Consider the following 23141-nt stretch of genomic DNA (forward strand, 5'->3'; position numbering starts at 1 on the left):
TTTCTCTGGATATTTTGTGTTGTTTTAACATTTTTGCTTTGGGTTCTATATATTACATGAAAAACAAAATAAAATAAAATTGGGGCTAGCGGCACTGTGGGAACACTATATTGTGTAGGGGCCCCGTACTAGGAGAGTAATACACGTTTCCTTGGTTCCGGTCTTCAATATTTGGCTTGTATCTATCAGTGTAAAAGGAACATAACCATGTTTCTCGTAAAGTGGCAACAAAAACCCTGAAAGAGTTTCTGTGCTGAAGTCAGGCGGCGTCCACTCACCACTGGGGACACCGGTACAATAAGGGGCCCGACGCCTGTGCTTGTGAGTGCCCACCATCTCGCTTACTGAGGGCCCCAGTACTTGAAATACTTCTCCCCGTTCATCCGCTGTGGCGTCTTCTGCTCTGATCAGTCACAGTCAGTAGCGTAGCTACCGATCGGGCAGAGGGTGCGGGCACCCCGGGCTCGGTACTCTGAGGGAGCCCGCAGCGCGCCAATACAGTTACCCTCTGGGGCAGAAGTGATGCGCCTGTCATCGCGAGGTCAGCTGTATAGCCGATACAGCTGATCGCAATTATGAGGGAAGGAGCGCTCCTTCTCCATCATCCTCCTGTCAGCGTTTGATGTCAGCGATGCTGACAGAGGGCGCGATGAGTCACTGCCTGGCGCCCGCTGTCAGGAGATGAGCGGGCGCTCAGAGCAGCGCAGGAACCAGGAAGAAGAGAGGTATTTATTTTTTATGGGGTGCTGCCTAATACTACAGGGTCTGCTTATTGGGGGAGTCTGCCTTATACTACAGGGTCTGCCTATGGGGGTACTGTCTTATACTGCAGGGTCTGTCTATGGGGGGTCTGCCTTATGCTACAGGATCTGCCTATGGAGGTACTGTCTTATACTACAGGGTCTGCCTTTGGGGGGTCTGCCTTATACTAGAGTCTGCCTAAGGGGGGTGCTGTCTTATACTACTGGATCTGCTTATGGGGGTACTGTCTTGTACTACAGGGTCTGCCTATGGTGGGTCTGCCTTATACTACAGGATCTGCCTATGGTGGTACTGTCTTAAACTACAGTGTCTGCCTTATACTACAGGGTATATCTATGGGGGTCTGCCTTGTACTACAGGGTCTGCCTATGGGGGTGCTGTCTTATACTACTGGATCTGCCTATGGAAGTACTGTCTTATACTACAGGGTCTGCCTATGGGGGGTCTGCCTTATGCTATAGGACCTGCCTATGGGGGTACTGTCTTATACTACAGGATCTGCCTATGGGGGGCCTGCCTTATACTACAGGGTCTGCCTTTGGGGGTCTGCCTATGGGGGTGCTGTTTTATACTACAGGATCTGCCTATGGGGGTACTATCATACTACAGGGTCTGCCTATGGGGGTACTGTCTTATACTATAGGGTCTGCCTATAGGGGTGCTGCCTTATAGTACAGAGTCTGCCTATGGGGGTGCTGCCTTATAGTACAGGGTCTGCCTATGGGGGTGCTGCCTTATAGTACAGGGTCTGCCTATGGGGGTGCTGCCTTATAGTACAGGGTCTGCCTATAGGGGTGCTGCCTTATACTACAGGGTCTGCCTATGGGGGGTCTGCCTATGGGGATGCTGTCTTATACTACAGGATCTGCCTATGGGGGTACTGTCTTATACTATAGGGTCTGCCTATAGGGGTGCTGCCTTATAGTACAGAGTCTGCCTATGGGGGTGCTGCCTTATAGTACAGGGTCTACCTATGGGGGTGCTGCCTTATAGTACAGGGTCTGCCTATGGGGGTGCTGTCTTATACTACAGGGTCTGCCTATAGGGGTGCTGCCTTATAGTACAGGGTCTGCCTATAGGGGTGCTGCCTTATGGTACAGGGTCTGCCTATAGGGGTGCTGCCTTATAGTAAAGGGTCTGCTTATGGGGGTGCTGTCTTATACTACAGGGTCTGCCTATAGGGGTGCTGGCTTATAGTACAGGGTCTGCCTATGGAGGTGCTGCCTTATAGTACAGGGTCAGCCTATGGGGTCTGCCTATAGGGGTACTACCTATACTACAGAGTCTGCCTATGGGTGCTGCCTTGTGCTATAGTCTGCCTATGGGGGCGCATTATACAATATAGAGTAGGCCTATGGGGAGTGCATTATATTATACTGAGGACTATCTGGTGCATTATACAATATTGAGTACTATCTGGTGCATTATACTATATGGAGGCTATCTAGAGGGGCAACACACAGTGTGGAGATTACAGTGAGGGGGCCATCATACAGTGTGGGGATTACAGTGAGAGGGCTATCATACAGTGTTGGAGCCATCAAACAGTTTGAAGGCTACTAAGGGGTCAGTATACTGCGTATAAGAGAGCATCATGCTGTGTATAAGGGAGCTGTACAGGGGGGAGACTCGGGACATTATTAAATGTAAAGTGGGCTCTTATTGTAATAGGGGAACTCAGGTTACTGTGACTATCAAAAAGGCACACGGCAATATTACTTTCTAGGGTGCACAATATGGGCACTGTTTTCTAGGGCACTTGCACCTGGCATTACTATATTATAGAGGGTTGCTTTAGAATTTAGAGGGCAGAGAACCACACAGCAGGTGCAGTAATAGGGACATACGGCAGTAGCGGCTCAGTATTGGGGTATCAGCAGGATGAGGAGTTTGTGCAGGTTGGAAATAGATAGTGATGGCTGAAAATATGAGAAGTGAAACGTGTCTTTGTTGTATTCTCTGCAGACGACTCCTGACTGGAAGAAGTTGTCATGTCGGTCTGGGCCAGATGGAAAAGATGGGAAAAGTGAAAGATTCCATCAGAAAGAACATCAGCGGTAAGTCATTATCTGTAACTGTGCTGTGATCTCTTATATGTTCTGTAGGGCTGGTATCTACCACTGACCATATGGCTGTAATATCCATGTTGGTCGTTATATAGAGACTAGATGGTGGCCCGATTCTAGTGCATCTAGTATTCTAGAATACGTATGTAGTTTATTTATGAAGATTTCAGAATAATGCAATGAATACACAGGATTCAGCTGGCCAGGCGTGACCAACTAGCGAAGCATGGTTCAAAACCCACGTCAATTTGCGGCCGGACTGCACCTGTCGCTGATTGTTCGCGGCCGGCCACGACCAAGAAGTGAAGCCATGGCCAGCTGCAGGTTTTTGAGGGCCCCGGGCGAAAGAGTCTCACAGCCCACGTAGCATATAACACAGCCCACGTAGTATATAGCACAGCCACGTAGTATACAGCACAGCCACGTAGTATATAGCCCAGCCATGTAGTATATAGCCCAGCCACGTAGTATATAGCCCAGCCACGTAGTATATAGCACAGGCACGCAGTATATAGCACAGCCCACGCAGTATATAACACAGCCACGTAGTATATAGCACAGCCACATAGTATATAGCACAGCTCACGTAGTATATAGCACAGCTCACGTAGTATATAACACAGCCATGTAGTATATAGCCCAGCCACGTAGTATATAGCACAGCCACGTAATATATAGCACAGGCATGTAGTATATAGCACAGCTGCCTAGTATATAACACAGCCACGTAGTATATAGCACAGGCATGTATATTGCAGAGCCACAAAGTATATAGCACAGCCCACGCAGTATATAACACAGCCCATGTAGTATATAGCACAGCCCACGTAGTATATAGCACAGCCCAGGCAGTATATAACAGCCCACGTAGTATATAACATAGCCACGTAGTGTAGAGCACAGCGACGCAGTATATGACACAGCCCACACAGTATGTAACACAGCCCACGTAGTATATAACACAGCCCACGTAGTATATAGCAATGTGGGCACCATATCCCTGTTAAAAAAAGAATTAAAATAAAAAAACTGTTATATACTCACCTTCTGGCGGCCCCCGGATCCAGCCCAGGTCTTTAGTGATGCTCCTCGCGATGCTCCGTTCCCAGTAATGCCTTGCGGCAATAACCCGTGATGATGTAGCAGTCTCGCGAGAACGCTACGTCATCATCTCGTGAGACCGCTACGTCATCACGGGTCGTTGCCGCAATGCATTCTTGGGACCGGAGTGTCACGAGGAGCGGGAAAGGCTGGCGCGGACGCCGGAAGGTGAGAATATAATGTTTTTTTTTTTATTATTATTATTTTTAGCATTATATCTTTCTACTATTGATGCTGCATAGGCAGCATCAATAGTAAAAATTGAAGCGGTGTTTAAATCCTGCCCCAATATCGCTGATTGGTCACAGCCGGCCGGGCACGACCAATCAGCGACGTGGGATTTCCGTTACAGACGGAAGTTACAGATAGACAGAAGTGGACCTTAGACAATTATTATATAGAGATTATTTTCAGTAATAGCGCGGTCATCTGCTGAGGTTCTCCTCCACTATTAGGGGGTGTCACCAGCTGTAATGAAGGTTACCTGGTTAGGGGCCCAGTCAGAAGCTTCGCCCCCCTGAACCAAAACCCTAGCTAGGGACGGACTAAACTGCATATTGGGATTATGGGATGATGGGATGATGGGCTGCAATACTAGACTCCACCACTAGATGGCAGCACATTTTACAAATGCAGCCCAGGAAATGACTTCTTGTAATATAGCAAGAAGGGAATTCAATGGAAATACTTAAATGAATCAGAACATCCACAGGGCTGGATTAAAGTTTAATAATAGAACCGGGGAAAAAAGATTGTAACTATATGGGATTATGTGTAGAATATCGGGTTACACATGCCTGGTGATATATCTCATCAACATCTCATAGGAATATGGGTATAATTATTGTTCTGTATGGGGATTATGGGTGAAATATCACAAATACACATGCCCAGGAACATACTTCATCTACTTCTGATAGGAATATGGGTATAATTATTGTTCTGTATGGGGATTATGGGTGAAATATCACAAATATACATGCCCAGGAACATATTTCATCTACTTCTGATAGGAATATGAGTATAATTATTGTTCTGTATGGGGATTATGGGTGAAATATCACAAATACACATGCCCAGGAACATATTTCATCTACTTCTGATAGGAATATGGGTATAATTATTGTTCTGTATGGGGATTATGGGTGAAATATCACAAATACACATGCTCAGGAACATATTTCATCTACTTCTGATAGGAATATGGGTATATCTATTGATCTGTATGGGGATTATGGGTGAAATATCACAAATACACATGCCCAGGAACATACTTCATCTACTTCTGATAGGAATATGGGTATAATTATTGATCTGTATGGGGATTATGGGTGAAATATCACAAATACACATGCTCAGGAACATACTTCATCTACTTCTGATAGGAATATGGGTATATCTATTGTTCTGTATGGGGATTATGGGTGAAATATCACAAATACACATGCCCAGGAACATACTTCATCTACTTCTAATAGGAATATGGGTATAATTATTGTTCTGTATGGGGATTATGGGTGAAATATCACAAATACACATGCCCAGGAACATACTTCATCTACTTCTGATAGGAATATGGGTATAATTATTGTTCTGTATGGGGATTATGGGTGAAATATCACAAATACACATGCCCAGGAACATACTTCATCTACTTCTAATAGGAATATGGGTATATCTATTGTTCTGTATGGGGATTATGGGTGAAATATCACAAATACACATGCCCAGGAACATATTTCATCTACTTCTGATAGGAATATGAGTATAACTATTGTTCTGTATGGGGATTATGGGTGAAATATCACAAATACACATGCCCAGGAACATACTTCATCTACTTCTGATAGGAATATGGGTATAATTATTGTTCTGTATGGGGATTATGGGTGAAATATCACAAATATACATGCTCAGGAACATACTTCATCTACTTCTGATAGGAATATGGGTATAATTATTGTTCTGTATGGGGATTATGGGTGAAATATCACAAATACACATGCCCAGGAACATACTTCATCTACTTCTAATAGGAATATGGGTATATCTATTGTTCTGTATGGGGATTATGGGTGAAATATCACAAATACACATGCTCAGGAACATACTTCATCTACTTCTGATAGGAATATGGGTATATCTATTGTTCTGTATGGGGATTATGGGTGAAATATCACAAATACACATGCCCAGGAACATACTTCATCTACTTCTGATAGGAATATGGGTATATCTATTGTTCTGTATGGGGATTATGAGTGAAATATCACAAATACACATGCCCAGGAACATATTTCATCTACTTCTGATAGGAATATGGGTATAATTATTGTTCTGTATGGGGATTATGGGTGAAATATCACAAATACACATGCCCAGTAACATACTTCATCTACTTCTGATAGGAATATGGGTATATCTATTGTTCTGTATGGGGATTATGAGTGAAATATCACAAATACACATGCCCAGGAACATATTTCATCTACTTCTGATAGGAATATGGGTATATCTATTGTTCTGTATGGGGATTATGGGTGAAATATCACAAATACACATGCCCAGTAACATACTTCATCTACTTCTGATAGGAATATGGGTATATCTATTGTTCTGTATGGGGATTATGGGTGAAATATCACAAATATACATGCTCAGGAACATACTTCATCTACTTCTGATAGGAATATGGGTATATCTATTGTTCTGTATGGGGATTATGGGTGAAATATCACAAATACACATGCCCAGGAACATACTTCATCTACTTCTGATAGGAATATGGGTATAACTATTGTTCTGTATGGGGATTATGGGTGAAATATCACAAATACACATGCCCAGGAACATATTTCATCTACTTCTGATAGGAATATGGGTATATCTATTGTTCTGTATGGGGATTATGGGTGAAATATCACAAATACACATGCCCAGGAACATATTTCATCTACTTCTGATAGGAATATGAGTATAACTATTGTTCTGTATGGGGATTATGGGTGAAATATCACAAATACACATGCCCAGTAACATACTTCATCTACTTCTGATAGGAATATGGGTATATCTATTGTTCTGTATGGGGATTATGGGTGAAATATCACAAATATACATGCTCAGGAACATACTTCATCTACTTCTGATAGGAATATGGGTATATCTATTGTTCTGTATGGGGATTATGGGTGAAATATCACAAATACACATGCCCAGGAACATACTTCATCTACTTCTGATAGGAATATGGGTATAACTATTATTCTGTATGGGGATTATGGGTGAAATATCACAAATACACATGCCCAGGAACATATTTCATCTACTTCTGATAGGAATATGGGTATATCTATTGTTCTGTATGGGGATTATGGGTGAAATATCACAAATACACATGCCCAGGAACATATTTCATCTACTTCTGATAGGAATATGAGTATAACTATTGTTCTGTATGGGGATTATGGGTGAAATATCACAAATACACATGCTCAGGAACATATTTCATCTACTTCTGATAGGAATATGGGTATATCTATTGATCTGTATGGGGATTATGGGTGAAATATCACAAATACACATGCCCAGGAACATACTTCATCTACTTCTGATAGGAATATGGGTATAATTATTGTTCTGTATGGGGATTATAGGTGATATATCATGAATACACATGCCCAGTGTCATATTCAATCAATTCCTGGTAAGAACACGTATGTGTACAATTATTGTTTTATATGTTGATTATTGGTAAAATATGATGAAACATTTCATTAACTTCCGGTAAGAATATGGGTATATTTATTATTCTATATGGGGTTGTGGTCAGAATGCTATGGAGATACAGATCCTGTAACCTATTTGCATCTGACAGGACTACATGTCCATTGACTTCTCCCACCCCTGGCATCATAGGTCTTTGACCCAGTGTTCCCACCTCCTTATTAGGCCGGCCATGTCATAGAGATGAGCAGTCTTGCACCATACTTCTTGCTTATATACCTATATTATTCTCAATACATTGTTCTTTATAGGATGTTGGATCTTTTGCAGGATTTTATTGGTTACTTAGGTTTGTTGACATCAATAACTTTTAATGGAGATATATAGAATTTTTTTTAAATAACTTAATAAAATAATAGGTTTTATCTTAACAAAAATATTTGGAAATGGAACATGTATTTTAGTGTATACTGGTCTCTAGGTTAATACGAAGGCCATCATAACAAATCCAACAAAATAGCTTTCATGGAACAATAAATGATGCTGCTTACGTTCACATGTCTGATATAGGACTCGGTATTGCTTCTTCGTCAGTAGGCAAGGCATTATTGAATCTTATGTGCCTGTTTTCCATCCAGGTTCACTTGAATGGGAATGGAAACCTTCATATTGTTCATATTGTTTTTTGTTTTTTTTGTGTGTGGCTGTGGGAAAAAGATGAGGGTAACGTATACAGTCATGGCCAAAAGTTTTGAGAATGACACCAAAATTATATTTTCACATGATCTGCTGCCCTCTGGTTTTTATTAGTGTTTGTCTGATGTTTATATCACATACAGAAATATAATTGCAATCATATTATTAGTACCAATAGGTTATATTGACAGTTAGAATGAGTTAATGCAGCAAGTCAATATTTGCAGTGTTGACCCTTCTTCTTCAAGACCTCTGCAATTCTCCCTGGCATGCTCTCAATCAACTTCTGGACCAAATCCTGACTGATAGCAGTCCATTCTTGCATAATCAGTGCTTGCATTTTGCCAGAATTTGTTGGTTATTGTTTGTCCACCCGTCTCTTGATGATTGACCACAAGTTCTCAATGGGATTAAGATCTGGGGAGTTTCCAGGCCATGGACCCAAAATCTCTGTTTTGTTCCATGAGCCATTTAGTTATCACCTTTGCTTTATGGCAAGGTGCTCCATCATGCTGGAAAAGGCATTGTTGGGCGCCAAACTGCTCTTGGACGGTTGGGAGAAGTTGCTCTTGGAGGACATTCTGGTACCATCCTTTATTCATGGCTGTGTGTTTAGGCCGATTCCCTTGCCTGAGAAGCAACCCCACACATGAATGGTTTCAGGATGCTTTACAGTTGGCATGAGACAAGACTGGTGGTATCGCTCACCTCTTCTTCTCCGAATAAGCTGTTTTCCAGATGTCCCAAACAATCGAAAAGGGGATTCATCAGAGAAAATGACTTTGCCCCAGTCCTCAGCAGTCCACTCCCTGAACCTTTTGCAGAATATCAGTTGGTCCCTGATGTTTTTTCTGGAGAGAAGTGGCTTCTTTGCTGCCCTCCTTGAAACCAGGCCTTGCTCAAAGAGTCTCCGCAGTCTCACAGTGCGTGCAGAAGCGCTCACACCAGCCTGCTGCCATTCCTGAGCAAGCTCGGCACTGCTGGTAGTCCGATCCCGCAGCTGAAACAGTTTTAAGATACGGTCCTGGCACTTGCTGGTCTTTCTTGGGCGCCGTGGAGCCTTTTTGACAACAATGGAAGCTCTCTCCTTGAAGTTCTTGATGAGGCGATAGATTGTTGACTGAGGTGCAATCTTTGTAGCTGCGATACTCTTCCCTGTTAGGCTATTTTTGTGCAGTGCAATGATGGCTGCACGTGTTTCTTTAGAGATAACCATGGTTAACTGAAGAGAAACAATGATACCAAGCACCAGCCTCCTTTTAAAGTGTCCAGTGATGTCATTCTTACTTAATCATGACTGATTGATCGCCAGCCCTGTCCTCATCAACACCCACACCTGTGTTAATGGATCAAGCACTAAATCAACGTTAGCTGCTCCTTTTAAGGCAGGACTGGAATGATGTTGAAATGTGTTTTGGGGGTTAAAGTTCATTTTCTGGGCAAATATTGACTTTGCAAGTACAGTAATTGCTGTTAAGCTGATCACTCTTTGACATTCAGGAGTATATGCAAATTGCCATTACAAAAATGAAGCAGTAAACTTTGGAAAAATTACTATGTCTCATTCTCAATACTTTTGGCCATGACTGTACAGCACTTTGCCAGCCAATTTACTGCTTTATCCAAGCATCCAGGCGGCTGCCCAGGGCTCCCCTTTTAGACACAAAAAATGGACAAAAGCGGACAGTAGAACATAAAAGAGAGGTAGGATGACACAAAAGGAGGATACTCAGAGGGACAGAAGGATACAAGAGGGACAGGAAGACCCAAAGCGGGACAGCAGGATACAAAGGGGGGCATTTTATTCAGTTGTTTGAGTTATCCCAGTTTTTCACAAATCCAAGCACCCTCTGCTCCCGTTTAGCTTGGATAAAAGAGACTCTACTGGATATTTTTATCAGGTAAAGGATAAATATGGGAGTTGGGATTTGTAGCCATGTTATCCAAATCATAATCCCCATATAAATGAATATTGATAATAATCAATAATATAATCATCCACATCTGATGATCATATCACATTACATTTTATGTGAAATTAGTGGGGTAAGGTGTTTGTTGGTTGACAGCACACGCCATGCACGATTGAGCAGCTAAGTATTAAATTTCACAAAGAAAACACAGGCTATTTTCAACTCGACGCTTTAAAGAGGACCTGTCATCACATTCAATGCCACCAAGCCGCAGCTATGGTGGCATAGTTGACAGGTCCAGCTGTGTGGAGAGACCTTTGTCCACCTCCCTGGGTGCCTCCTCATTGAAATACTAAACTTTATTGCCCCCTTGGCGCGCGTAACGGGAATCAAGAAGTGGTCCTGTTGGTGTTTTGGAGTGTGAACCAATCAGTGCTTGAGCCCTGCGCTGTGCCGCGTCATCAGTCGCTGGGCAGTAAAAAAATTCCTGCCCAGCAACTGATGACGCAGTGCACTGTAGATAGCGCAGATTTGTTCACACTCCATCGGACCGATACAGACACTTCATGCTTCCAGTGGTGCCCGTCGAGAGGAATAAAGTGTAATATTTTAGTGCGGAGGCACCAGGGAGGCGGATAGAGGGCTGTCCACACTACTGGACCTGTTAGCTATGCCACCATAGCTGCGGCTTGGGGGCATTGAATGTGATGACAGGTCAGCTTTAAGCCTTTTTTTCAGTACTGAAGATAAGCAGTTAAAAGTCTCTTAAATCAGCCTTTATTTGCTTATTTCAGCAACCTTGACGTCCAACCACAAAATATATCAATAAAGTCACAAAAGCTATTTTCAAGTCAATGCTTCAGACAGTTTTCACAATCTTGAAGAAAAAAAAAAAAAAAAAGCAAAAACTTTGTTAAACCCGTCTTTCCAGGCCTGTTGCAGCATCTTTGAGCGTATAAACACTGCATATGTCCAGGAAATCAATGCAGATATTTTCAAATTAATAGTTCAAACTGTTATCGCTATATTAATGAAAAGCCGTCATATAGAAACAATAAACAGCCTATACTGACTTATTGCAGCGCTATTGAATGCAGAATTAACAAGCTGTAAAAGGAAATTACTTAGCCTATTTGACGCTGTAATATAAATGTACATATAGGTATTCATTTATTATGAAGCTTAGGTGCCCACAAGTTTTTAAAGATATTTTTTCAAACAAAGCTGCAAAATTATTTAGCCTCTGTAAATATAATATTTCACATTGAATTACCATGGAGGTGAATAATTCTATTCATATTATTATGGGAAATTCATAAAATGTGGTACTGGGCATGACTATTTGGGATAAATATATATGTTCTTAAAATAATGATAAAATATGTTCCTGGGCATGTGTATTTGTGATATTTCACCCATAATCCCCATACAGAACAATAGATATACCCATATTCCCTTCTTGCTACATTACAAGAAGTCATTTCCTGGGCTGCATTTGTAAAATGTGCTGCCATCTAGTGGTGGAGTCTAGTATTGCAGCCCATCATCCCATCATCCCATCATCCCAATATGCAGTTTAGTCCGTCCCCCTAGCTATGCCTCTGCGCAAAGAGCCAGTAGATGACGACGCTGAGGAGTCCGGACCTGCGGCCAGCGAGGAGAAGGGAGGATTTCATTTCTTTTATGTCTGGAGCAATATATGGAGAATTATACGGGTCCCATCGTATTGCATGGACGACTATAATGTCCAATTTCTGAGCTATTGATATCAGTCATGTAATGGAAGAAGTGAAATCTTTTGCATTGTATTATACCGATATTTCTCTGCCATATCTGTGCATCATGTATTGTGGTATGTGTTAAAGGGGCCACTGAGATTCTTTCAGCCGGGACCCACAAAAACCTTGAACCGACCCTGTACTGAAGGGGTTAACGTCCCACGCTCAGTAATGGGGAATCTCCAGCACCTACCTCCACCTGCAGAGCCGCAAACCACATACATGGCTTCTCTGTGCGCACACACAGGACCTGTGATGAGGTCACAGGAGGGGAGGAGTCATGGGGTCACATGATCAGGGGCCTCAGTATATGCGCAGAGTGCAGCGCTGACAGCTTCTGTAGCATGCAGATATTGCTTCATCTGCATGCTGTAGAAGCGATGAGCCTGCACAAAATGAGTGTCCCATAGTGGGACAAAGTGTAAAAGATAGAATGAAGTATACATTTTTTTTTTAATAATTGTAAAAATATATATTTTTTAAATAATAATAATAAAAAAAAATATTCTATCATTAAATCAATATTTAGAATGGAAAAAAAACCTAAACAATAAAAGTAACACATTTGGTATCCCCGTGTCCGTAACGACCCGACCTATAAAACTGTCCCACTAGTTAACCCCTTTTGTGAACACCATAAAAAAACAAGGCAAAAAACAAAGCTTTATCATTATACCACCAAACAAAAAGTGGAATAACACGCGATCAAAAAGACGGATATAAAAAACCATGGTACCACTGAAAACATCATCTTGTCCCACAAAAAGCGAGCCCCCATACAGCTCCAACACCAGAAAAATAAAAAAGTTATAGCTCTCAGAATAAAGCGATGCAAGAATAATTATTTTTTATATAAAATAGTTTTTATTGTATAAAAGCGCCAAAACATAAAAAATGATATAAATGAGGTATCGCTGTAATCGTACTGAACCGAAGAATAAAACTGCTTTATCCATTTTACCACACGCGGAACGGTATAAACGCCTCCCCCAAAAGAAATACATGAATTGCTGGTTTTTGCTCATTCTGTCTCCCAAAAATCAGAATAGAAAGCGATCAAAAAAAGTAATGTACCCGAAAATGGTACCAATAAAAATGTCAACTCGTCCCGCAAAAAACAAGACCTCACATGACTGGGACAAAATATGGAAAAATATTGTGGTCAAAATATGGTGGTGCAAAAACTATTTTTTGCAATAAAACCGTCTTTTAGTGTGTGATGGCTGCCAAACATGAAAACCTGCTATAACGCCTCTTTCAAACGTCCTGATATTTCCGGTACTGGAGATGTCAGTGTGTGTAATACTTGAGGCACATGTGTGCTGCATCAGTACCACAAGAACGGGCGCCAGGGAAGAAGCGTTACAGAAAGAGCTGTTCCCCGGCACCGGGTGCTGAACACGGCTCTTGTCATTCTCTCCTGCTCTGCCGGTGATCGGCGCAAGCAGGGGAGAATGATGACAGTTACATTTAACCCCTTAACAACCACTGATAAGCCTTCTAATGGTGGTTGTTAAGGGTACTTAAACCATAGCGCCGCTTTTTAAGGTTATAGCGCCCCCAGGGTCAGAATTTATCCGTGGTCTCAGTTGCCAGGGGTAGCCAAGACCCCAGAGAGCATGATTCGGGTTGGTTTTTACAGACCCCGATGTTGTGATTGCCGTTATTAATGGTATATCGGCAACCGCAAAAAAGTTCTATTTTCCATTTAATAGTAAAGAAACAGGGTCCCCCGCTCCCCTGGTACCTATGTTCTCCCTGCAAACCCCCCTGAAGTCCCCCGAGCCTCCGGCTTCTTCTGGGAGAAAATGGTAAGCGTATGCGCAGTGAGCCCGCCGAGATCTGCCAGCCGGCAACCAACAACAATAGATTTTTTTCCTATTGGATCATTTTAATTACTGTGATAGACCCTATCACAGTGATCAAAATAAAAAAAAAAATAGTAAATCAAACCCCCCTTTATCACCCCTATAGTTAGGAAAAAATAATCAATTTTTAAAAAATGCATTTATTTTCATTTTCCAATTAGGGTTAGAGTTGGGCTAAAGTGAGTTGGGCTAAAGTTAGGGTTGGGGTTAAAGTTAGGGTTGGGCCTAAAGTTAGGGTTGGGGCTAGAGTTGGGGTTAGGGTTTGGATTAGGGGTGTGTTAAGGTTAGATTTGTGGTTAGGGTTATGGTTAGGGTTGGGATAAGGATTAGAGGTGTGTTAGGGTTAAAGTTGGAGTTAGAATTGGGGCTTCCACTGTTTAGGCACATCAAGGGCTCTCCAAACGTGACATGGCGTCCGATCTCAATTCCAGCCAATTCTGTTGAAAAAGTGAAAGGATGCTCCTTCCCTTCCGAGCTCTGCTGTGTGCCCAAACAGTGATTTACCCCCAAATATGGGGTATTGGCGTACTCATGACAAATTGGACAACTTTTGGAGTCCAATTTCTCCCGTTACCCTTGGGAAAATAAAAAATTGGGGACTAAAAGATCTTGTTTGTGGAAAAAATATGATTTATTATTTTCACACCTGGGCGTTATAAACTTTAGTGAAACACCTGGGGGTTCAAAGTTCTCACCACACATCTAGATAAGTTCCTTGGGAGGGTCTTGTTTCCATAATGGTGTCATTTGTGGGGGGTTTCAACTGTTTAGGCACATCATTGGCTCGCCAAATGCGACATGGCGTCCGATCTCAATTCCAGCCAATTTTGTGTCGAAAAAAAATAAAACAGCGCTCCTTCCATTCCGAGCTCTGCCATGCGCCCAAACAGTGGTTTACCCCCAAGATATATCAGCGTACTCAGGACAAATTGTACAACAACTTTTGGGGTCCAATTTCTCCTGTTACCCTTGGTAAAATAAAAAATTGGACCTGAAATACATTGTTTGTGAAAAAAAGTTAAATGTTCATTTTTTTTTAAACATTCCAGAAATTCATGTGAAGCACCTGAAGGGTTAATACATTTCTTGAATGTGGTTTTAAGCACCTTCAAGGGTGCAGTTTTTAGAATGTTGTCACTTTTTGTTATTTTCTATCATATAGACCCCTCAAAGTGACTTCAAATGTGATGTGGTCCCCCCTAAAAAATGGTGTTGTAAAAATGAGAAATCGCTGTTTAACTTTTAACCATTATAACTTCTGTCAGGAAATAGGAAAGTTCTGATTACTTCACTTACACATACAGAGCTCTCAGTTGCAGTTTCCTCTGCCTGCAACATGGAGGTGGAATTCTGAGGAACTCTTTCTCCCTCTGCCTGTGTGTGTAACCTTAAACCCCTTATTTCCCCCTCCCTCCAGAATTTATATGGCTTCAAAGTGAAAGTACAAGTAGAAGCAAATGGGAAAAAAACCCAGGTTTCTTTGTCTTTGCAAATGTAAATATCATAGCACCGATTAATGATATAAGTGGGACAAGTACATTTTTGACATGGGCTTCGGTAGAACTATCAGCCAGTGAGTTTTCTAGGTTCCAGAACCAGCTCAATTGAGAAACGGATTACTACGGAACTGGGTCACCCAGCTACCCCATGTCTATACTTAAGCAAATCCCTATGGCACGCTGAGCATAACGACACGAGTGTCGTCTTTTTACGAGGTTCCTATGCCAAGATATGTGGGATGATGGTTTTTCATAATGCTAAGACAGGGGAGTATCCAGCCTCTAAGTGATGTCACCTCATGGGGAGGGCTTTGGTTTTAGGCTAGGAAATAAGTGAGTGAAGCAGCAGTCTTCACGTGTCTTTGTCCGGGGTCCTGCTGAGAGACAGGGATGATGCATCTGGATATATGCTCGTCCTTCCCACACAGTCAGCCATAAGATGATATGACATAACAAAATGTAAGTGTTTTTCAACTTTCAACTTACCGTCTCCTAGTGTATCCTCACCTATCCCCTGTAGACTGTGAGCCCTTGCGGGCAGGGTCCTCTCTCCTCCTGTACTTCTGTGTGCCTTGTTTTACTCATGTTTATTGTAGTTGTCTATAACTGGCCCCTTCATATGTAAAGCATCATGGAATAAATGGCGCTATAAAAATGTTTAATAATAATCCAAAATATTGGCCTACTGAAATATATGTTCAGTAAATGCAATCAATAATTGGTCATGTGTTATGATCTGGTGGCCTAGGAGCAGCATGAGACAGGTTCAAGGTTTGCGGTCAGTACAGGGACCACCTTCTCCAGAGTCCAGCAGCACAACTAGAAGTAGCCGTGGGGGGTACCTAACACTCCCTAGACCCCTCGACACAGCCTAAGATCTATCTTCCCCTAAAGACAGAAACAGGAAACCTATCTTGCCTCAGAGAAAATCCCCAAAGGATAGATAGCCCCCCACAAATATTGACTGTGAGAGGAGAGGGAAATAACATACGCAGATATGAAATCAGATTTTAGCATAGGAGGCCATACTAGCTAAAAAGAAAGAATAGAACAGAGTACTATGCGGTCAGTATTAAAACACTAGAAAATATCCACCACAGAAAATACAAATCACCACATCTGACTAAACACATGGAGGGTATATCAGCATCTCCAGAGACACATCTTGGCTGCAAAAAATCCTTCACAGACAAAGCTGGACAAGACAAAAACATGAATATGCACAGAACTATAAGGTCCACAGCAGGTGGACAGCAAAAACAAAGCCAGGACTTATCTTTGTAGAAAAGCACAGCAAACTGGAGAGACCAGCAGGGAAGTGAATCCTCCAAAAACAATGGACAACTGGCAGGGACTAAAGAGTCCTGCAAAGCTATATACCCCAGTCAGTTTTGCAATTAGTAGATACACCTGTCCAATCCGGCAGTCCAGGCACAACTGCATTACCCTCTACAACCACCGGAGGGAGCCCAGAAGCTGAATTCACAAAGTACCCCCCCTTGAGGAGAGGTCACCGAACCCTCACCAGAGCCCCCAGGCCGATCAGGATGAGCCCGATGAAAGGTACGAACCAAATCAGCGGCATGGACATCAGAGGCAGAAACCCAAGAATTATCCTCCTGGCCATAACCCTTCCATTTGACAAGATACTGAAGCTTCCGCCTCGAAAAACGAGAATCCAAAATCTTCTCAACAACATATTCCAACTCCCCATCGACCAACACAGGGGCCGGAGGATCAACAGAGGGAACAACGGGCTCCACATATTTCCGCAACAAAGATCTATGGAAGACATTATGATTAGCAAAAGAGGCCGGAAGCGTCAGGCGAAAGGACACCGGATTAATAATCTCAGAAATCCTATAAGGACCAATAAATCGAGGCTTAAACTTAGGGGAAGAAACCTTCATAGGAACATGACAGGAAGATAACCAAACCAGATCCCCAACCCGAAGCCGGGAACCAACACACCGACGACGATTAGCAAAACGTTGAGCCTCCTCCTGAGACAGCACCAAATTGTCCACCACATGAGCCCAAATCTGCTGCAACCTGTCGACCACAGAATTCACACCAGGAAGGTCAGAAGGCTCAACCTGCCCAGAAGAAAAACGAAGATGAAAACCAAAATTACAAAAAAAACCAAAGTAGCCGAACTAGCCCGATTATTAAGGGCAAACTCGGCTGTGAGGAAAATGTATATCATAAGTTAGTTTTCTTGCTAGCCTGCGTGGGCTAAGCCCCCCTTCTTGGAGTGATGCTGCAACAGTTTGTAGCTTTCAAATTCCTTCCCTTTCACTCAGCCAAGAGCTGCTTTGCCAATGTATGGGGGAAGAGAGGTTTTATTGCCGAAAGGAATTTACGACTAGGCTCAAATCTCCTCTAGCAGAGAACTGTTTAAAATTTTCCAGAAATCCATGAGAGTCTTTGTTCTGTTATTGTAAGATATTAGGCAAACGATTTAAGCTAGAAATAGGAAAAATATATATTCTTTACACCCCTCGGTGGATCTATTCACCACGTAAAACCTGAGCTTCTAGCTCCATCTAGTAAAGAAGTAGGGATTTCTCTGTAAATATGTATCCCAGATAGGACATATTTGATCTCATTAGAATGCTCACGTTAATCCGAGATGAATGATGAGTTTGTTAGGACTATAACATGTTTTGTAGCGGAGTTATCGAAATTAGATATAGATTAGAAAAAATGAGTTAACTGAAGAGGTAGGAGGGACGAGGTGATCCAACCCCTTTCTGGGATGTTACAGGCTTAAGCTATAACTGTCTGCACACATCCCCAGCTTCTTTCTTGTCCTATTTTCCTGGAAGAGCTGAGTACATCCCATGAGCTGGGACGTATGGAAAACTGCCCTAGCCTGGGTGCCTGCCATGCTTTGAACATGTGAGTGTTATCTTTTCTCCTTTATTCCCTTTATGTTATAATTACCCGTGTACATATTTGCAATTGTCTCATTTGTAACATCTTTATAAAATATTTTTGATAAAGCACTGCCTAATTTTTATGGAATATAATATTTAATATTAGTTCGTTCTCCTGTTCTAAACCGTACCCTAAGTCTTCTGAAGGGAAATACGCTACTGCTACTGTTGTGTTGGGTTAGCTTCGGACCCATTTAATCGAAGCTGGTGGCAGCGAGAGTGTGCTGACTGTTGAGTGATGCTGTAGCGGCTGCGGCATTGATAATTATTGTTCCTGCCTGAGTGGGAGTAGTTTATCGCATCGCTGCAGCGTGCCCAATAGCCAGTACATAGCAGGCAGCCTTTCTGGCGACTAATTACCCAGGGTGCAGTACCCAATCTGACCTGAGAGTAAAGGGGGCGCCAGAGAGCTGCAAGTGTTAAGTGGAACAGTAAGCGGGATATACATAAATCCCTGCAGTTTGTGGTATATTGAAAGCAGTGGGATACCTAGAATAAGCCCCTGCTGTAAACTAAGAAGTCAATAGCCTTGTGTGTGTTTTCTCATCACATTGCTAGCAGTGGAGGGATAACTAAGATAAGCCCCCCTGCACATGTGATAGCCGTCTGTTGGCCCAAAGTCACCCCGACCCGTGACGTAGGGGTGACGGTCACGGTGTGAATTGTGACCAATTGGTGACAGCGGTCAGGGGAATCCTGACATTTGGTGGCAAGGCGGTGGGATATTAGAGCATAAGTGATTTGGTTTGAGCAATCATTCCTCTCACTAAAAACTTGCAGAAAGTTCTGACGAGGACTCTGCGCAAACAAGTTTGGAGAACGAACTCAGTGTTTTTTAGTTGTGAGACAATTGCGTACTGGTAATTATCCCCTCCCTTCTCTTCGTTTTTCTATCCTATCTTTTATTTGGCAACCATGGCTGCGAAAGGGGAAGCCTGGTACAACCAGCAGAAGAAGGACATTCTTGCTGGGATATGCATGTACCATGGCCTGAACCCCCAGGACAAGTCCAAGGCTCAAATGGTCGCTGACCTGGTGCAATTCGAAGCCGACCAAGCCAGGTCACAGAGCCCAGAGGCCGCAGAAGCCAGCACCAGCGAACATGGTGCTGCAGCAGAGGTCCAACCACTGAATGCTGGCCGTGTTAGCAATCCGGGCGAATTGGACCCCCACCTGCAGGCGGCCTTGAAAGAATTCCCCACTGATGACCGTGAGGGACGTCGGCAGCTGATTCAGCAATACCGGCAGGAGGCCTAGCAAGCCGAGAGAGAGGCCCGAGATGAGAGAGAGGCCCAGCGAGCCGAGCGGGAGGCTGAGAGAGCCGAGCGGGAGGCTGAGAGAGCCGAGCGCCAAGCCCAGCGAGAACATGAACTGGAGATGCTCCGGCAGGGGGGGATACCCTCCACCGCCCAGAGACGTGAGCCCAGCAGCGCTCAGATGCCTAAGCCCCGGCCCGATCACTTTCCTGTTATGGAGAAGGACGGAGACTTGGACACGTTTCTGCGGGCCTTTGAGAAAGCCTGTAGACAGTACCGGCTGCCTACAGATGAATGGGCATGATACCTGACACCAGGGCTGAGAGGCAAAGCTCTGGAGGCGTTTGCTGCCCTCCCTCAAGAACAAGATGGTGACTATGAGGCCATCAAGCAGGCTCTGATAGCCAAGTACCAGCTTACACCCGAGGTGTACCGTAGAAAGTTCCGGACCCTCCAACGTGGCCCACACGACAGTTACAGTGATGTGGTGCATGGACTGGGGACCCACTTTGACCAGTGGACCCAAGGACTGTCAGTGACCACCTTTGCACAGCTGCGAGACCTGATGATCAAAGACCAGTTCTTTCATCTTTGCCCAGCTGAGGTGCGACAGTTCGTGATGGACAGAGAACCCAAAGACGTGACGAAAGCAGCGCAGATTGCCGATGCCTATGAGGCCAACCGTAGATCGGAAGTGCGGAAGCCAGTCACCACCAGCTGGAGAGGGGGTAAGCCTGCAACCAACGCCAGTATCCCTGCCAGCCAACACACCAGAGGTCCTGGCCCCGTGGCCAACAGCACCAGACCTACCACCGAACCTCGCAAGTGTTTCACCTGCAATCAGACTGGTCATATCAGTCCCTCCTGTCCAGCCAAGCAGAAGAACACCCCAGCCAAGGCCCCAGGGCCTAATGCAGCAGTTCTTTTGGTGGGTGGTGTGGTTGGGAGGGTGTGTGACAACGTACAGCCCGTCACTGTGGGGGGCCATGTTGCTACAGGCCTCAAGGACACCGGGGCTGAACGAACCCTCATCCGACCCGAACTGGCGGCCCCTGAAGAAATCATTCCGGGGAAAACCCTAACTGTCACTGGGATTGGGGGCATCAGCTGTCCCTTACCGATGGCCCAGGTTTTTATTGATTGGGGTGCCGGGAGCGGGGTGAAGGAAGTGGGGCTGTCTGATAATTTGCCCACTGATGTTTTGTTGGGGACTGATTTGGGGAGGATGGTTGCATACTATGTCCCTGACACCCCTCCCCAATCTACTAATGAGGGTAAAGTTAACCCTGATGATGATGATGATGGGAAATCGCATGTGTTACCTGACCATGCTTTATCTTGTAATGATGCATCTAATAACCATTTTTTTCCTAGGATTGATGGTGAAAATGTTGTACCTGTGCCAGCTGACCCTGATAATGATTTTTCTGAGAAGGTTAATGTGTCCATAGGTACAGGCGTGCCCAGCCACGTCGCTCTGCGGAGTGAGATGGCTGAGGAACCCCTAACAGGGGCAAGTGTCGGTGCTACAGGAAATGGGGAGATGCATGGGAACCGTGAGGAAGGTGATGCCATGAAAGTGACCAGTGCCACCGAGGAAGGTAACTGGCCCATAAGTAGCACTGCCCCTGGAGTGTTGGGGGTGGATGGGGAGGTAGAGCCCTTAGCAGCACCGGCTGATGGGTCTGAAGAAACCCCCGGGGAGACAGCCTACGTAGCTGCTGTCACCCGCAGTCAGAGTGCCCGGAACGCAGATAACTGTCTGCCTTCCGGACCCTCCTCAGTCATCACTGTGACTGAACCAGAGGTGGACCCAGAGCAGGTCCAAGAGGGTTCCCGTGGGGAAGGGACCCTGACATCGCTTCTGGCTTCCCCTAGCCAGGAGTTTCAGGCCGCTCTGCACACAGATGCGAGCCTAGAGAGTTTGAGACAACTTGCCGGGACGCTCTTCTCCGAGGCTGATAAGGAGAAGGTGTTCTGGGAACGAGGAAGGTTGTACCGGGAGACAGTACCCGGAGAATCACAAAAGGAGTGGTTGAGGGAAAGACAGCTGGTCGTCCCGCAGCAATTTCGGGGTGAGTTGTTGCGGATTGCCCATGAGATCCTGCTAGCTGGACACTTGGGGATCAACAAAACTAAGGCCCGGCTGTCTCAACACTTCTATTGGCCTAAGATGGGGACAGATATGTCAAACTACTGCCGCTCCTGTATCACTTGTCAAAGAGTGGGGAAGGCGGGGCCTGCTATTAAGGCTCCCCTGATCCCTTTGACAGTGATAGAGGAGCCTTTCCAGAGGATCGCGGTGGACATTGTGGGCCCGCTGGCCGTCCCCAGCAGCTCTGGAAAGCAATACATCCTTACTGTGGTAGACTATGCTACCCGGCACCCAGAGGCAGTAGCTCTGTCGTCAACTAGGGCAGATAAGGTGGCGGATGCCCTGTTGGCCATCTTTTCACGTGTAGGGTTTCCCAGGGAAATGCTTACTGATCAAGGGACCCAATTTATGTCTCGCTTAATGGAGGCTCTCTGTAAGAGAATGCAGGGGAAGCACCTGGTATCGAGTGCGTATCACCCACAGACCAATGGCTTGTGTGAACGCTTCAATGGTACCCTCAAACAGATGCTACACATGCTGGTTGAGGCTCAAGGGCGCGACTGGGAGCAGTACCTCCCACACCTGCTGTTCGCTTACCGAGAGGTTCCGCAGGCCTCGACGGGGTTCTCCCCCTTTGAGCTCCTGTACGGCAGGCGAGTCCGGGGACCCCTTGGGTTGGTAAGAGAATCCTGGGAAGAGGAGCCGAACCCTTCCGAAGTGTACATAGTGGAGTATGTCATGCGCTTCCATGACAAGATGCAGACCTTGACGCAGTTGGTGCATGACAACATGACGCAGGCTCAGGCTGATCAGAAGCACTGGTACGACCAGAACGCCCGGGAGCGGACCTACCACGTGGGTCAAAAGGTGTGGGTGCTGGTCCCCGTACCAATGGATAAGCTTCAGGCAGCCTGGGAGGGCCCGTACGTCGTCCACCAACAGCTCAACCTGGTCACTTACGTGGTCACGCTTGACCACGCTCGGGGTAGGCGAAAGGCCTTTCACGTCAACATGATGAAGGCTCATCACGAACGTGAACCTTTCGTCCTACCGGTCTGCAGCTTGCCCGAAGACGGTGAGGAAGACACCCTCCTGGACATGCTGGCCCAAGCCAAGGCCAATGGGTCCATCGAGGACGTGGAGGTAAGCGCCTCGTTAACTGAACCCCAGTGGTTGCAGTTGCAAACCACACTGGAACCCTTCCGGGTCGTGTTCTCCAACCGACCTGGGAGGACTAAGTTAGCAGTCCACGAGGTGGACACCGGGAATCACGCCCCACTACGGCGAACACCCTATCGAATCTCTGACCAGGTGCAGCAGACCATGCGCCAAGAGATAGAGATGTTACAGCTGGGGGTGATTCGACGGTCAAAGAGCGCGTGGGCATCACCTGTAGTTCTAGTGCCAAAGAAGGACCAGACCACCCGGTTCTGCGTGGACTA

The 23141-nt window shown here is 44.8% G+C and overlaps 1 protein-coding gene across 1 annotated transcript in view; it reads right to left on the reverse strand.

The window, feature by feature from the left end:
• LOC138666942 (gastrula zinc finger protein XlCGF66.1-like) overlaps positions 1 to 23141 on the reverse strand; it is a 219637-nt gene that overhangs the window by 51675 nt on the left and 144821 nt on the right. The gene's annotated exons all lie outside the window — the stretch shown is intronic.

The sequence above is a fragment of the Ranitomeya imitator genome, chromosome 2 (genome assembly GCF_032444005.1).
Source record: "Ranitomeya imitator isolate aRanImi1 chromosome 2, aRanImi1.pri, whole genome shotgun sequence".
Classification (NCBI taxonomy): domain Eukaryota; kingdom Metazoa; phylum Chordata; class Amphibia; order Anura; family Dendrobatidae; genus Ranitomeya; species Ranitomeya imitator.